The sequence below is a fragment of the Saccopteryx bilineata genome, chromosome 7 (assembly GCF_036850765.1).
Source record: "Saccopteryx bilineata isolate mSacBil1 chromosome 7, mSacBil1_pri_phased_curated, whole genome shotgun sequence".
Lineage (NCBI taxonomy): Eukaryota > Metazoa > Chordata > Mammalia > Chiroptera > Emballonuridae > Saccopteryx > Saccopteryx bilineata.
The window spans coordinates 1524469-1535984 of NC_089496.1; the positions used below are offsets into that span (position 1 = coordinate 1524469).

Genomic DNA, 11516 nt, shown 5'->3' on the forward strand with positions numbered 1-11516 from the left:
TATTTTTAAAGAGTGAAAAATAGTATTAAATTTAAACAGAGAGGTCTCTATCCCACCCAAGTTCCCCCAATTTTTTCTATTCTTTGTGTTGGCATAATTTTCTATGATTTTATTGGCAAAGATCAGGCTCATAGAACAAGAGATTTTATATGGATTTTTTTTCTTTTTTGGGAGGGAGGAGTGGAGACTTGTCAAAACTAAAAGGAATTCTTACTATTTAGCCTTCCTTTAGCCCAATGAATATTGTTGAGTTTTTATTCTTTCATTTGTGAAGAATAAGTTTCAAGACTTTTTCTCCTCAGTTTCCATTCATAGCACCTGTGCTATTCTGAATATAAATGAAGTCAGCCTTAGGGCATGTCTATTCATGCCCTAAGTAGTCCTGTTGGATGATCAGAACATGAATGAATGGATAACTAAAACCCACAGGTATGGAAAATTTTTGTAAATACAAGACACTTCTATTATGAAATGAGAATGTCACTTTGTTAAGGTCTGGTGTGCCATAGCTTCCAAAATCTATCCCAATTCTACTGGGCTGTTTTGAGAATAAAAGCTGCATAACACTATAGAATCATTAACTAATAACCTAAACATCTTTGGTAGGAACTGTGTAACCCACTGGAGTTTAGTGTAATGGCAATCTAAATGTTTTGTCATGCCTACATTATATAAATTTACACAAACAATTAAGAGTTCAGGTAGCAGCCTTAAAATAGGTGGTCAGATAAACCAAAGCAGACTTAGGTTTAGGTAAATGAATCAAGTTTCTCTACCAACAAATGCTTCTTTCCCCTCAAAGAAACACAACAGAGCTCCACTAAACAGTTCTTAGATTAGGTAGCACAAATTGAGGCAGAGAAATTGAGGTAATGAACCATTGCTGACATCTTTAATTCACACTGACTCCACTCACATTGACCTCAACTCTGAATATACAGATATGTAACTACATGTGGCAAAGACAGCACTATTCAAATAACAGTAGAAATATTTTATTAGCAAATTAGCTGAGCACTTGATTATTAGAAGTGTACAGTTTGGTTATTAGAAGTGTACAATGCTTTAAAATACTTAAAAGGCAGGGCAAGTCCCTTTAAGATACCTAACTAAAAGGCTATCTTGAACGTTTGTTAACCCAGGAAAAGAACTAGAAGAAGATCTAAATGATCTCCTTAAGAAACAAGCTTATTGGTTATATTGCCTAGTCTATTGATAGATCGAGAATCCCCCGCTCTCTGAGTTATCTCACTGTCAGATAAGAAAATGGAACAGGATAGATGAAGAAATATGCTCCCAGTCTGGCTTTTCGATTTTTCGCTCAAACCAAAGGGAGCAAAGGGCATTGAGTTAGGGATCATTTCCAAGCGTGTTGCAGCAGAGTGAACTGCCTCTAGCTGCAGAGCGTATCCCGGCTGCAACACCCACCACGTCCCGCTGACCGCTGCCCACCTCGCCTGGCAAGCTCCACACGCACATGAAACAGCCAGTGTGGCAGCAGTCACCGCAGGGTTTTCTGTGCACATCGCCTAAGGAGCCCCCAAATTGCACTGTATCCTGAGCCCAGAACAGGGCTGAAGGTGGTTGGCTGATGAGACCCGGGTCTCCGGGGGTCTGCGAGCGTTAGTTGTCCCTGCACCTCTCTTGCTCTGGCTGCAGATCTGTGCTTTGAAAGCTGCCTCCCTCTCAAAGACACAGAAGTGCGTGTACACACACAGAGAGACTCGCTTTGCTCACACCCACATCGCCTCTGCCCCCACCCGCCCCACCCCTGGCAGAACTGTAGGGACTGGTCGGTGCTCTGCCTCAACTTTCCCGGCTGCACCTGCCCACGCGGCACCCGAGCCTCCGCACCCTCGCCGGGCGCCCTCCAGAGGGGACGCGTCCTTCTGTGGGCCCCTTACCTGGAACCGACAACTCCCGGCACGGACTGGAGCTGACCGTGGTGGCTGTGGCGGCTGAGCCTGCACCCGGGCTCTGGCTCATGGTTGGTCCTTCTCATTCGACACAAAAGAGGTAGTTTGCTGGCTTTGTCCTTTCCAAATCCAAGGGAGAACTTATTTTGCCCCTGAAATGGCCAACTTGTGCGCGCTGTTTCCTGTCACAGTGCCCCCTGCCCCTGCCACCGCCTCCTCCCGGCTGCTGGCTGGACCATTGCCCGGTGGAAGAACACCCAGGCCTCCAAGGCAGTGGAAGTGGGAAAAGGGAGGGTGGGAGACGATGAGAGGAAGGAGGTTGGGAAAAGGGGGGACCGAGTGGTCTTCCGCGGAGGGGAGGGGTCGCAGTTCCCAGCTGGGTCCCTCTGCTTCTCTCTACAGGCAAACACGCTTACCGGGCGTGGACCAACTTTCCTTCACCTTAGCCAGGCTGACACCACAGCATCTAATTGGGACTCTCGGCAGAGGCATGGACCTGGCATTTTCTCCTTCTCATTCTCCTTTTCTCTTCTCCTCCCTCCCTTTTATAGGGGTGTATCTGCAGTCATCGGTGAGCTAGGGTATCTAGCCGGGAGGATTACTAAACGTAGAGCCACAGTTTCGCCTCACTCGGAAATCCTAACGCAGTGCATGCAAGGGTTGGGAATTTCAGAGAGGCAGGGTGAAGGGGCGTGGGGCAGCAGGAAATCCGCGGCTCTAACTTTGAAGCTCCGCTAGAGCTCCCGGCCTGCGGGAAAGCAAGTAGTAACAGTCAGCCCAGGAAGAAGTCTCCCGGGGTGGTCGTTGTGCACCCGGCTGGCCACAAGCTAGAGGAGAAAGGGAGAGCGAGCGTGAACCCAGAGGGAGCGTGAGAGCCTGGGAGGCCGGTGTGCAGCTCTACCCCACACGCAGCTCAACTGCACATTGCAAGCCCCTGGAGAGGGCTTGTGCAGAACAATCTCTGGGTCAGGCGGGAGGAAAACGCTCCAGTTTCCTAGCAACCCTCATCAATCTTCTCTGGATAGCTCTCTCTGAAGGAATTCGATTGGACAGCCCCTAGGGGAGACACACCCCTTCAAGAATGCTGGGCTGCTGCTTTTTCGCATTCTCCCAAATTTCTTGGGTGGAGTAAGATTAGAGGAGAGTGCTGATTATCTTCTTTCTTATCCTCCTGTGCTGCCACACTGCCCCCTTAAAGCAACCCCACCCACCCCCACATTAATCTTTCTCTAGTCCTCCTTGTGGTTAGCAGACCTAGTCAATGTTCTACCAGAACCTCTTCTTTCTTCTTACAATTAAATAAATAAAAACCTGAAATCGGTGACGTAGGCACAAAAGAGAAAAAGGCACACGAAAATAGCTTGAATTGACTCTGAGCTACAGATAAAATACTAAAGGTAAAATTCTAGACATCTTTTCATGTTTAGAAACACATTGTGTTTAATTTCAAAAAAGGAAACTTCATTGTCATTATTTTTCCACCCTGATGTATTAACTTTGTGTTAACTAACAACTGAGTTATATGTAGCCAGAGACAATTTAACTTAATGTCTTAATGCTACTGTTATTCTTTCATATTTAATGTTAAGTTGTTTAACAACTTCCTGCTTTGTAACCAAGCCAAAACATATAAACTACAGAAATAATTTTACCACTAGAATAATTTTGCCTTACCTTTAGAAGCTGAGGATATTTAGAAGACACGTGTGCTTATACATATGTTCCATTGTGAATGCCACTAAAACAAGAAACTTGAATATAGTAAAAATTAAAATGCTACTAATAAGTAAAATTCTAAAAATTGTAGAAGTCTTCCCTTCAACACCATTCTATTTAGAATGCAATAGCAGTGTTAAAATAAAAGCAAAATCACTCTTCCTTTGCATTTCATTATTATTATCTAACATGCACTGCTTACCACAAACATATTAGATTTTTATAAGAAAATATTTTTACAATGTTTGTCCAATAGACAACTAAGTCCAAGAGCAATGACACAGCAATAGAGAAGATAAGGATCTACACACTACAAGGACTTGCAATCACATGAAGCCATGTTGGCAGCTCTTGGTTTCATTTAGAATGTTCCAGAATATTCTTTTTTGCCTTTCAAAAACTTTTTCAGAAACAGTTTAGATTGGGAGAAATAGAAAGAACTGATGTTTTTACCCCATTAAAGAAGAGAAGTAGAGATCTGGCCAGAATCTCAGTGGTTAGTGCATCGTCCCAAAGCTCAGGGTTGCCAATTTGATACAGGTTAGGGTACATACAGGAACATATCAGTGTTCCTTTATCTATCTATCTATCTCTCTTTCTTTCTTTCTCTCTCTCTCTGTCTCTCTCTCCCTTTCTCTCCCTAAAATCAATTAGAAAAGACATTAAAAGAAAAAAAAAGAACCTTGGTGATAGAGGAAAGTTTGTTCTTCCTCCATATCAAAAAATAAATAAAAATAAAAAAGGAAAGTAGCTGTGTGTGCACAAAAAAAAGTATTGATGTATAAACTGAACATAGCCTGCTTCTAGGCTTTGTTGTTGTTAACACACTAAAGGTGGTGCTGTAGACTGAAATGCTGGAGCAAATTATCAATCTGCTTTCAGATCTGGCCTTATGAGACACTTTCCTTTTCCCCTGTCACACACTACAAAGAAATGAACACAGGAGATTTTCAGCCTGGTGGTAGCATATTACCTGAATTTGAATCATTAATCACCATCACTTCCTAACTGTGTGACTTTGGTCAAGGTGTTGTTGTTGTTGTTGTTTTAAATCTATTGATATTAGAGAGAAAAAAAGGGAGAGAGAAAAACAGAGAGAACAGAAACATCCAATCTGTTGCTCCAACCATCCATTCATTCACTGGTTGCTCCTTGGATGCACTCTGACCGGAACTGAAGTTGCAACCCTGGCACATAGGGACAACACCCCACAAACTGAGCTACCCAGCCAGGGCTGTTCAAGTTTCTTAAACTCACCATATCTTGCTTTCATCATCTGTAAAAGGAGACTAATAATTTGTGATATCTCAGTTATTTTTAGGATCAATAAGTACCTTGCTAGCAACAAGCAAGTGTTAGTTATGATTATTAGTCTCTAGTTTATAGTTAACCAATGGTATTTTAATTGCTGAGCCTATATAATATTTAATTGAAGGCAATTAGTCTTATACTTTAATTCTTCTTTTTTAATTTAATTTAAATTCATCATTGGGAATGGCTTTAACTTTAATCTTTATTTGTTGGTGTGTGCGTGCATATGTGTGTACATTTGCGTGTTTTCAAGTTCCTTTTAAAAGCCTCAGGGAATTGGACTAGATAACAACCTCTGGCTAAATGGCACGTCAGTTAAGAAACAACATCTCTCCCTTCCCCCCACTTCCCCCAAGTATTCTAACTGGGATCTGTTTCTAAATAATTTCAATCCTCTCTTGTAAGTACCTCTGGTATAGCATGCTTATTTTAGTTTTTTAAAGGCAAACACATATATTTGGACATCTAGATCACTCTTTCTAGTTCATATTTTATATTAGTTTGATTAACTTTTTATTAATCTATATTTATTTGAATGATTAATTATGACATTTCTTCTTAGGAATCCATATAGTTAATGTTCCAACTTGTGCTATATTAACTTTTTAATATGGCTCATAAGGCATTCCATCTTTTATTCAGAAATAACATTGAGAGTTGATGTGCTGTCATTATTAATTAGAAATAAAATGCCTTCCATAACCCTATTTTAATTCAGACTGCACTCTCACTAGTATCCCTTGCAGCACATCTCTTTTGGCTCAATCCAGAAATCAATTTCATTGTTAATTTCTGCTATCACTCAGCTGCGTTCAGTTATTATGATATATGTAGGGAGATCAGGTATCCAGTTTGTCTGGGACAGTTCTGATTTACATCTATTGTTTAGGTATATTTACAATTGACACATTTTTTAAATGTCTGATTTTGATCCTTAAATTATATAGCTACCTGAAGCTTTTAATCATCTGGCCAATATTTATTTCCACTACCTTCCCTTGTTCCATCTGCCATGTGACTACTAAATATTAAATTCCTCTGTGTAACTTTTTTCTCCCCAAGATAGGACAGATCAATTCTGGAGTCCTAATACATATGATTCTGTAAGTAAACCGGGGGTCCTTGGGTTATGACAGAATTCCATTCCTACGACAGTGCTGTAACCCAAATTTTGGTATGAGTCGAAACACATGCTAGCCTAAGTAACTTACCTATCCTAACACAGTGGTAGAATCATAATCTAGAACATAAAAACACAACGAAGCCACAGGAAAAGGAAAAGGACATAAATATACTGTACTGTATAGTAACAGAAAAAATGAGTGTAAAAAATAGTGTGATGCTAATAGCATAAACTGAAACATGTCTCAATTTTTTAAAGTTTTTATGGAAGTGAGCATTGTAAACTCAAAATGTCGAGACTATGGTAACCCAAGGATCCCTGTATAATGTACATACAAAATATTACAATTTATATTTAATTTGCTTATAACTATTTCTTGTTTATTTTTCAACTTTGTTGCCCCTGGGTCATCTGTTAATTATTGTTGCACAATATGAAAACAAAAACATTAATAGTAATTTTGATTGAGGCTTCAAGTCGAAAGGTGTCAACTACTCCGTATCCCAAAGCAAGCATTGCCTGACACCCTGTGCTGGACTTGAGTGGGGCATCTTTAAAACCATGTGGATTATAAATGAGTTAAAGTTCAAGAAGCGGAGGGAGGAAGTTGAAGTTTAGAGAGTTTTTGGTGGGCTTTTAAGATATTGGTATATCCAGATGGGAGCATGCATGCTTTTTCCTGCTGCTTCAGCAAAAATGTCCCTATGTCCCTGGAATTAGGATGATACAAGTCGACTGCTTTTTAATTCACAAGAGAAAAAATATAACATACAAGAGGCTGTGTGTCGATCAGTCTCCCAGAGGACTGAAAGAAAAAAAAGCTGAACTTGGTGTAACTGATTCTCACCTATGACAGACAGGTAAAAGGGTTTGGTTTCCTTGACACTATATGATGGGAGAGTGAGCAGAGAGAATATGTGTTTTCTTAGGTCCTAACCAGGAGGGCCTGGTGGAGAGACTTTGGGTCCCAAGAGGATAATCTGTGGAGGGCACAGGCCCTCAGAAATGTAACTGTGTAGGTTGGTCGTGCATTCCACAAAGGCATCCCATGGAAGGTGTGAAGGAGCCCCATGTGTAGTGCTCATGTGCGAGGCTGCATCAACCTGGTGGGAGGACGTCCTTTGTAATTCACCAGTCTAATGGGGCATGTTTTTCTAATTCACATACATGGTGTTAGGATAAGCTAGAAGGTGAAGTACATACAACCAGGCCCCTGACTGGAGTATTTAAGTGTCCAGTCATATCACAAAAGCTTCATCAGAATCAGGTCAGTTTCTGCAATTAGAGAGTCCAAGGGTCTAAACAGAAATGGTTAAATTGGGATTTAAAAAGTCAGCTTTGAACAGCTGCTAAGCCCCCCCCCCCAATAATGCCAGATAAATACTGATGAAATAGGACTGTTCATGTTCCGTCATACCTTCTGGCTCCCATCTCTTCAAGTCTGAGGGATCAAAAGCCCCATCTGCTGATTAATGTAGAAGGCGAATGAGGATGAAGAGCTGGCTGAGCAGAGAAAAGAGCCCACTGGGTCCCATTGCAGGCCTTTCTCCCACTGTTTTCCCAGGTTGGAGAATGGAGGAGCTTCACTGCAAATGGAGAATGGGATGTTAATTTTGATTATCACTCTCACTGAACCTAAGTCTACGTGAGTCTTGGATTTTGTTTTTATTTATTGTTCTTTTTCTTTTCTTTCTTTCTTTTTTATTGTACTAAAGTGTGTACTAAAGTGAAGGAAAGAATTTTATGTAGTAACATTCTGAAAGTCAAGGCACTGGCCTGAATTATATCCAAGGGGACAGAGTAGAACAAGCCTCTGTGGGGCCATGATGAAAAAGAACGAAATGGTTTTTGTGGTGCTTTCTGAAACTCACTTGTTAGGTATATAAATAGTCTCATTGGTATTTTGGATTCTTATGCATCTTATCCCTTATTCTTATAAGGGAAAACTAAAAGAAATCATCCTTGGATAATTACTATAATTTTTTAAATCCTGCATATTTTGTAGTTAACAGCTGAATTAAGGTTGGTTCTAAACTCGAATGTTCAACTATTAAAATACCTAGCATCCACAAGGGTTTCTTTAGAAATTTTTAATTTTTAATCATTAAATTAAATATTAATGGTAAGTAATAAATAAAAATAAGTATTAATAACATTTGCACACTCTTTGAAAATATCATCACAAGAAATTGTAACACTTGTTTATTTGTCTTCTCCATTAACTGAAAGTTTCAGACATTATGTTATGTTTACCATTATTTTCTGGTACTTACTTAAGTATGTATATGGAGGGCAGGGCTGGGAGAAGACTTGTTAGTAGCCATTTGATGAGTGAATAAATTAACCTTTAAAGATTAAAAGATTAGGAGAGCAGCAAGATGGTGATGGAGTAGGCGGATGTACCAACTTCTACCTCCCAGAACCAAAGTGGATTAAAACTTAATTTTAAGAACCATCATCTGGAAAAACCAACTGTGGACTAAACTAAGAGGACTCTTCAACCAAGGAACACTGAAGAAACCACACTGAGACTGGTAGGAAAAGCAGAAATGCGGAGAGGGCTGCCCAGCTCCCTAAAGCAAATGGCAACCCAGAGAGACTCGCATGGCAGGAAGTGAATTTAGCAGAGAGGAAGATCATGAGTCCCAGGAACAAAGCCCCAGCCTGCAGCCCCAGAGCCTAGAAGAGGCGTACGGACAGTATTTAGATGCAAAACAAGTCAGGATACTGTTTATGAGGAAGAGACAGTTCTCTCAGACCCAAGATTCTCCTTAAAGGGACTGCACAGAAAACCTATCTCAAACCCACCCACCCGGGTTTCCGAGGGACAGGGAGAGAGGAGAGGACCGGAGCAGCAGGACGAGAGTGTAATCTAGGAGGCACAGGGAGAAACACTTTGAGAGATGGCCACCCTAACCCCTGGGCTGAGTCACTTCCTAAATCTGACATGAACATTTCCCCTGGAAACAGCAATACCAGCAAAGGGAAGCAGGACACCAGCCAAACAAGAGCTTCCGTAGCATTCAGAGCAGAGTCGCTTAGAAGGAGGGAGCTTTCAGGAATACAGTATTGAGTGTTATGGTCTGAGCTGCAGCACCCCCACCCACATGGCTGAGGGCTCTCGGAGGGCAGGCAGCAGCGGAACACGGAAGCGTGGTTCTGTCAGCAAGGGTGGAAGCCAGCTGGCCATGACTAAGGCCCAGATGTGAGCTCAATCTTGCCCAGCAGGGGTAGAGGGGATGTGTGAAAGTGGACAGGCCCAGCTGTGGACCCACCTGCAATACTGCCTGCAGGGGGAAGGGCAGGAGCCCTGGAAGGGGCAGAGACCCACCACTGAGAAAGGGCACGCAGGCACGCAGCCTTGCCTGGGCAGTGGAACCACGGCTTGTTGCCAGACACATGAGCCAGCTCTTCCAGCGGGGGTGAGGCAAAAGCCCAGAACAGGCGAAGTCCCGTGACTGAGTACGGGCACGCAGTCCCACTCAGCCCACGGAACCAAGGCTTACAGCCGACAGGAAGGGGCTCCTCCCGTGGGGCAGGCAAAAGCTCAGAAACAGGCAGAGACCCACAGCTGAGCAAAGGTGCTCATCTCTGCCTGTGGTGCCAAGGTTTGCGGCCTGGCACACACATAATCCTACCCATGGGGGTGAGGTGAAGGCCAAAGCTACAGAGGCTTGTAGACCTGGGCATGTGATCAAAAACTTAGGCAACAGCACAGAGGGTGTGGTGGGCCTGCAGATAGACCACACATAGAGAACACAGAGGCCACATCCATTGGACTCCAGTGGCCAAAACCTTCTTATACACAGACAAAATGGGAAGGCAGAGAAATGCAACACAAATGAATAAAGAGAAATCCCCAGGAAAAGACCTGAATAAGTCAGATATAGCAAATTATTGGATGCAGAGTTTAAAATAATGATTTTTAGGATGCTCAAAGATCTTAGAACAACAATAGATGGTCATTACAAACACCTAAATAAAGACATAGCAAATATAAAAAAGGACATTGAAATAATAAAAAAGTCAGTCAGAAATGACAAATAAAATATCAGAAATGAAGACCACAATAGAAGGAATTAAAAGCAGGATGGATGAAGCTGAGAATTAAATCAGCAAGTTAAAGGACAAGATAAAGGAAAGAATTGAAGCCAGTGCAGAAAACAGAAAAGAGACTCAAAAAGTCTGAGGATACTCTAAGAGAGCTCTGTGACAATATGATGAGAAATAACATCTGCATCATAGAAGTTCCTGAAAAAGAAGAGAAAGAACAAGGGAGAGAGACTTTGTTCAATCATATCATAGCTGAAAACTTCCCTAAATTAATGCAGGAACAAGTCTCACAAGTTCAAGAAGTGCAGAGAACGCCGTTAAAGGGAAACCCAAAGAAATCTACATCAAGACACATCATAATAAAAATGCCAAAGCTAAGTGATAAAGAGAAAATATTAAAAGCTGCTAGAGAAAAAAAGACTATCACCTACAAAGGAGCCCCCATAAGGATGACTTCTGACTTCTCAACAGAAACACTTGAGGCTAGAAGGGAATGGCAAGAATTATTCAAAGGAATGCAGAACAAGAACCTACAACCAAGACTACTTTATCCAGAAAGGCTATCATTTAAAATTGAAAGAGAAAATAAAAGCTTCCCAGACAAAAAAAAAACTTCAAGGAATTAACTACAACCAAACCAAGCCTGCAAGAAATGCTAAGGGGCCTGTTGTAAACAGATCAAAGGGGAAAAAGAATATAGCAAAAGAGGAATACAGCTTTAAAGAATGAAATGGCAAAAAAAAACTACATATCAATAATAACCTTAAATGTAAATGAATTAAATGATCCAATCAAAAGACAGAGGGTAGCTGTGTAGATACGAAAACAGGACCCGTACTGTCTACAGGAGACACAAATTAAAACAAAAGATGTGCATAAACTGAAGGTAAAAAGATGAAAAAATACTTTATGCAAATGGAAATAAAAGAAAAGCTGGGGTAGCAATATTTATATCAGACAAAATGGACTTTATAACAAAGGCTATAGTAAGAGATAAAGAAGGTCACTACATAATGATAAAGGGAGCAATCCAACAGGAAGATATAACCATTATAAATATCTATGCACCTAATATAGGAGCACCTAAATATATAAAGCAGACTTTGATGGATATAAAAGGAGAGCTCAACAGCAATATTATAATAGTAGGTGACTTCAATATCCCGCTAACATCACTAGATAGATTCTCAAGAAAAATTAACAAAGAAACAACAGACTTAAAGGACACACTAAATCAGTGGTAGTCAACCTGGTCCTTACCGCCCACTAGTGGGCATTTCAGCTTTCATGGTGGGTGGTAGTGGAGCAACCAAAATATAAATAAAAAGATGGATTTAACCATATAAGTTGTTTTATAAAGATTTATTATGCCAAACTTAGTGAAAATCCAACATAAA

General features: G+C 41.1%; 1 protein-coding gene across 3 annotated transcripts in view; it reads right to left on the bottom strand.

Moving 5' to 3' along the window:
* GRM3 (glutamate metabotropic receptor 3) overlaps positions 1-2765 on the bottom strand; it is a 281732-nt gene extending 278967 nt beyond the window's left edge. For all 3 annotated transcript variants that reach the window (XM_066240048.1, XM_066240046.1, XM_066240047.1), the window contains exon 1: positions 1905-2765. The gene's annotated coding sequence lies outside the window, so the exon portion shown is untranslated. The remainder of the gene's footprint in view (positions 1-1904) is intronic.
* Between the last annotated feature and the right edge of the window lie 8751 nt (positions 2766-11516).